The sequence below is a fragment of the Podarcis vaucheri genome, assembly GCF_965113315.1.
Source record: "Podarcis vaucheri genome assembly, chromosome: 2".
NCBI lineage: Eukaryota > Metazoa > Chordata > Lepidosauria > Squamata > Lacertidae > Podarcis > Podarcis vaucheri.
In genome coordinates this window covers 36,094,832-36,101,185 of record NC_138760.1, presented here as the reverse complement: position 1 = coordinate 36,101,185, position 6,354 = coordinate 36,094,832, and the positions used below count along the sequence as shown (strand labels likewise).

The following is a 6,354-nucleotide window of genomic DNA, read 5'->3' as shown; positions in this document are numbered from 1 at the left end:
CTGTGAATGTTTAATATTCTCTGCAATCAGTCTTCAGCTAGCATAGAATAAACTACAAACTTATATCATCCTGGCATGGTATAACCCTCCTTGTAAATACTGTCGCAGCATTCGCCAAAAAGTTAAAAGGGGGTTGCATTTTGGGGAAAGGTGAAGGAACCCTGTGTGTGCAGCCCTGAGATGAAATAAGTAATAACTGAAATGTTGACAAACCATAAGTTTATCAGGCCTCTCAAAGAATCTATCCCACCTTTGCGACCATAAAAAAATGAAGGCACCACACATCCATTTAAGGAACTCATACTACTTTATTAGTCATGAAGACAGTTTGTTAAGAGCCTGTTAACAACTCTCAGCATCCTTAACAAACAACAGCAGCAATTTATTTCTTATACCCTGCCCATCTGACTGGGTTGACCCTGCCATTCTGGGAGGCTTCCAAGAAAAACACAGGAAAAACAACAACTACAACATCAAACATTAAAAGCTTCCTGAAACAGGGCTGCCTTCAGATTTCTATGAAGAATTAAATAGTTGTTTAACTCTTTGACATCTGCCCAGAGAGCACTCCACAGTTCCCAGGATTCTTTGGGGAAAACCATGACTGTTAAAGCGGTACAAGAGTGCTTTAAATGAACAGTGTGGATTTGACCATAGTCAGATCCCTAAAATGAGAGTATTTCTGTGCAAAGTCTTAGGGATAATATGCTAGGAAACAGTTTTTGGAAAACACTTAAGTGAGCATCTCTGGTAAAGATGAAAGTAATGTACGTTTTACTATCATCCTTTCTGAAGAAATATCACATCCCCCCTTTCTTCACAAAGCAAAAGGAATTATCCTTTGCTCATATAATAATTGCTGTGTTTTTACAGCCTCTGTACCCAGTATATATAATGGTCCTTTAGGAAGCATGACTGCAAGATGTGTTCATATGTAACAAGCCTCAGCAGAACAGTTGTGATTATGGTTATTAGCCTATTGGTGTTTGACGGTAGTACAACTTCTCTTGGATCCTATAGTGGCAGCTGCATGTACCATTGTCTTCATGTCAGGCACTCCTATACTGGATGCATCTCTTACTTTGACAAAATTCTTCCCTAAATGCTGAAATTGGAAGACAGTATGTTCTATGAACCTTTTCCAAAGCATGATGGTATGAAATCAGGTTTGGAACTGGAGAATTTATCCCTTTTTAAACACTGGTAATTGCAGAGTCAGGGAGTACTGGATGTAGGAATGGGCTTACAATTGCCTCAGATCTGCCTTTCCTCGTTGTTCACACTGCTTGTATCACAATAGAAATAAATATGCAACTCTCAAAAAAATTGGCAATGGGGCAATACTCAACTAAATTGTGTTTGGTATGGACCACCCACAGTACGTAGGACTGTGCACTGGATTTGTCCTGAGACCTGAATCTCAAGCGCAAACTGAACTAGTCAGAGGAATCTGGACCTTGTTTGAGTTGGATTGAGACAGCCTCAAATCTCTGTAGGTTGGATTAAGTGGCCCAGTGTCATCCAGGACTGTTGGGATGGGGGTGGGGCATCAGGCAGGAAGGAGAGGCAGGCTTGAGGAAGGAGAAACTGCAAAAAGGAGGAACCTACTGGGTGGCTCCATCTTCATGGTGGAACGAGGTGCTCTCCTGCCAGGCCTGTCCTCCTTCCTGCTTCCTGAAGCAGATCCTGTGTGGCTCTAGTCACTGCTGTTTTGCAAACAGCTTCCCTGCAAACAAGCTTCCTTTGTGTGCAGGGAAGCTGCTTAAGCAGCATCTCCAACTTCAAAGCCGCCTGCTCAGGGGTTTTTAAAAGAAACCCTTAATAACCGAGTTCTAACTCCTGAATTGCCTTGGGGGTGGAACTAGGGCAAGGTGAGTGGCCCCTGAGGTTCCACAGGGACAGTCAACTCTCACCCTATGGAAATAATGCAAATTTTTTTAATGCACATTTGCATACTTATTTCTGAATTTGGTTTCCTTGACACCTAATTTCCCATTCTAGGCTATAGAGCAGGTGTTCTGTGGTGCTCTATGGATGCTGGACTCCAGCTCCCATCATCCTCAGCTAGTATGGCTAATGGGCAGGGATAGTGGAAGTTGTAGTCCAACCCCATCTAGAGGGCACCATGGTGGCTATGCCTGCTATAGAGTATACCTGCTTATTGTCTGTGCAGAGCACTGGCGAGAAGTGAAGTGCTTGGAGTGTTGAATTGTTTGTGCATGATTAGACTGCTGCAGCCTTTGCTGCTATTTCTGAATGCAGAGCATTCCCAGTGAAATCTTTCCCCCGCAGAAATAAATATTTTATTGTAAACCACCCTGTGATCATCTAAAGAAGGGTGGTATAGAAATTTAATAAATGATAATGAGAAATAGCAATTTTTAGAAGTGTGGTTTATTTATTCTCAATTGTGGAAAAACCTTGGAACACCCAACTGCCTCTCTACACAGCACTGAAGGAGCACTGAACCCAGTATAGCTCAGTTGTTGGAGCACGAGACTCTTAATTCGAGGGTCATGGGTTTGAGACCCACACTGGGCATAGGATTCCTACATTGCAGGGGGTTGGATTAGGTGACCCTTGTGGTCCTTTCCGACTCTATGATTCTAATATCTTTTTATAAATACCACAGCTCTTAACATTTTATTAGAGTAAAATGAGGAGTCAAGTCTGCAACTAGCTGTGATGTCTGATTGAGCGTCAGTAAAGGCTTGAAGATGGTTTTGAGGCACAGGAGAATAAACTCAAGCCCTGCAATGCATAAGGTGGTGGTGTCAGTTTTCCAGACTTAATTGGGGCCTTAAGATCTTCTGCTTTGTTCACATGTACTTCTTTTTGTACAAGTGTCAATTTGTAAATTTGTAAATTTAGCCATGCTCAATTTGCTTATGTACGAGTTTTCGCTTTGAGCAAATGATGTTGGCACTTACTGGTTTAGCAACTACCACATTTCTTTTATAGAAAATGAATCTAAAAAATAAAGTGTTTCACTGACTCTCCTTTCATTCTGAGTTGCTGTACCATGTTTTTGAATGGTATTCAGGACTTAGTTAATATACCGGTACATGCATCCTCATAATGGGCCCCTGCTGAAAACATGCATTTAATACATTTTCCCTATCTAAAATGCAGTATCAGAATAAACCTACATGCTGATTATCTGAGAGATTGTAAGCATTTCAAAACCTTTTTAATGTATGTCTAAGAATTTAGAATGGTTCACATTCCAGTGCTTAGTTTTAACGGGGGAAATGTATGTTTAGAAACAACCAGTGCCTCTTGCTGTGACTCAGTCACCCTGACCATGTTATAACAGTATTAATCTAATGTCACAGGAGTGGTTTTTTCAAACAGTTTGACAAAGGTGATTCAACTCTTAAGCTCTGCAAAAGTATTTTGCACAAAGTACTAAGTTACCATGGTTCCTTCCAGCATTAACCAAAGCCATAACACAGTGTTTACCCGTGTGTGTGTGTGTGTTTACCCATCTCTGAACATTCGCCACAGTATATGTCTTAACACACTGAAAGATACCAGTCTGTTCTGCCAATTTCTTCTAGTTGTTGCCAGTAGTCTATCTGATGCATGTATTTCATCTACTCTCAAGCGGGAAGTAGTAAATGGCACGAAGAAGAGGATCAGGGTGCGATGGCAAGATTTAATTTTTTTGTTAGTCCCTAGCATTACATAATATCCTGTAAGATTTAAACCTTTTCAGCAGTACAGCCAAAGTGCATTAGGAATGGACTATTATTTCTAGCAGGGACACCTGCATTTACATGAGTCATCTATGGAATGGGTCTGGTACCTGGCAAATGTAATACTGTACAAAGGCTGAGGGAGTCTGTATTGTTGCTGCTCCTCATTGGATTCTATGGTTCATTTCACTGTGGTTAAAATGCTAGTTTCAGGACTCCAGTTATTAGCCTTCAAGCTCTCCCCCGTTGCTCTCCTCCTGCTGTGGTTGGGTACCAGTCCACTGCACAATGTTGTCCCTCAGGTGCTGCATGATGACTGTGGATTCCTTGTAATACTCTAGGCTGAGAGTCTCCAGTCCAGCGATTGCCTTATCAAACGCAGCCTTGGCCAGTTTGGTTGCCTGCTGAGGGTTGTTGAGAACCTCATAATAAAGGATGGAGTAATTCAGAGCCACAGCCAGAGCCAACGGATGAGTAGGTTCCAAATGCCACTGACTGATTTCCTGAGCCTCCCCATAAACTTTCTGCGCAGATTTCACAAGCGTCTCCTTGACATCGGGCAGGGCCACCTCAGCTAAGAAGCGGTAGTTGTCCCCTTTCATCTTCAGGTAAAACGCCAGGCTTTCATAATCTGTGTCACTGCAGTGCTTCAGCAGTACGTGGTCTAAGAGGCTGAGGATCTCCCGACACTCTGCTTCCAGCTCCTTCTTTATGGTCTCGCGGTAAGCTAGTGCTTGTTCCTTCTGCTTCCCGACCCCTTGCTCCACGGAGTGCTTTAGCCGTCGCCAAGAAGAACACCGCTCCTGTGTTAGGAGCTTGTAGGCCTCAGAAAGCAGGGTCTTCTCCTCGTGGGTTAGTGGGTCTTTCCCTTCCATCACAAGCTGCCTCATGGCAGTGGCCATGTCCTTGTACCTGCCACATTGTTCTGCTAGCTGTGCTGCCTGCACCAGCTGCTTGCGGCTCAACATTGACAGGGAGAGGCCAGCAGTCGCAGGCTGGCCTGAATGGGCCAGGGGGAGATTCTAGCTGTGTGGCAGGCAGCAAGTGATGTCACAGGGACAGGAATGTTCTGGAATGTTCCGAAGCAGCCAATTTTATTTCCACAAAAAGCTGGGTGGTAGATTAACAGAAATCCTGCCGCCTTTCGAGTAGGAAATTATGTCAAGTGGCAGGCCTCAAGTAGACCCGTCATCTGTTGTGTTTGGAAATGTGGTGTGGTGTTCCAACACAAGTGTTACAGAATCAAAACACAGACGATAATCAAAAAGTGTCATGGCGCAATCACACGAAATGTGGGTTAGTAAAGATAATGCCAGCCTTGTTACTAAGGCCTCAAAAATTACTGGGGCCCTTTTTACAAATAAGAATTAGGCTGGTGAAGAATAGCAGGCTAGAAGCACAGCTGGCAGGCAAAGGAGAAACACTGTCACCAGTCTGCTGTGTTTGTGGAAAATGCAGAGGCGGCTTCACTTCCTCCCCATCCAAGCTAATTTCCACACTGACAATGGAGGACGTTACTCCCCGTCCTCCAAGTATGGAAGCTGAGTCACCTGACAAAGGTGAAACAACGCTCTGTCCCTCCTCGCCTATGTGGAATTCCTGGTCACCAGTGGTGACCAAGGAGGTCTTTATCCAGTTGCACCAACCCTGCTTATAGAATTTGTTCCTTATGGAGACTCACCTGGGCCCCACATTGATGCATGTGTTTGCTTATGTTGTGAACCCCTTCTGAGATCCATTGATGCAGGGCAGTGTAGATATTTAATGAAGGTAATGCTTCTTTATTATTAAGTTTAAATTAAACGATATTGTATGTGTTATAGTGTGAACCCCCTGTTATGTTTTATGATATGGTGCAGAATACTTGCTTCATATAAAAATATTCCCCTAGGTTTTTTAACCTGATATTTCACTGCTGTTTGTTTATTTTACTGTTTATTTATTTATTTGTGTGAACTACCTTGGACATGCGTAAAGATAAATACTGACTGCACACTGATTCAGAATCCAGCAAATACGATATCCAATAGCTTGTTTTCAGTCCTGTGATGATGATCTGGGTTCACGAAGCAGAGTTGAGAACTGTCTTTTTTATTTTTATTTTTAAGAGGGGATGTCCAGTAACAATGGGATTATGGAAGTGTAAGAATGGACCATTAAATTACCGGAGACCAGAGACGTTTACCTGAATGTTGCCAGTAAGAATCACCCATGATCGGTGTCCCTCAAGGACAGTTTATTTTATTTGAGATCATTTGTAAAGACGGGTAAAAGCGCAAAAGGGCCAGCGTGAAAATAAATGGAATATACCACACTCAGTTGAACTTGGGTTTTTATTTCTTTCTTCTAGGCACTTGCTTGAGGCGAGGCAATTTAGCAATTTGAGGATTAACAACACCCAGCGGGCAATACTAAAGGGCTGCCACAAACCGCTTTCCTTCTCAGCCCTCCCGACATGCAGTATGAGGCTGATAGTAATAATATTAAAAAATGAAATACATTGACAGGCACGTGTGACATCCTCTCCGGTCCCGCCTCACCCCGCCTGCAAAATGGGGTAAAACAAAACAAAACACCGTGGGCAATATCTGTGCAGGGCAATTTTTAAGATGTTGCCAGAAAACGTTGCAAACTGAAAGAAAAAGAATGACCGGAA

The 6,354-nt window shown here is 43.0% G+C and overlaps 1 pseudogene across 1 annotated transcript; it reads right to left on the bottom strand.

Moving 5' to 3' along the window:
* Nucleotides 1–3,638: 3,638 nt before the first annotated feature.
* On the bottom strand, nt 3,639–4,734 carry LOC309525703 (14-3-3 protein gamma pseudogene; annotated as a pseudogene). The gene has a single exon. The product of its transcript is annotated as a 14-3-3 protein gamma pseudogene (transcript).
* Between the last annotated feature and the right edge of the window lie 1,620 nt (nt 4,735–6,354).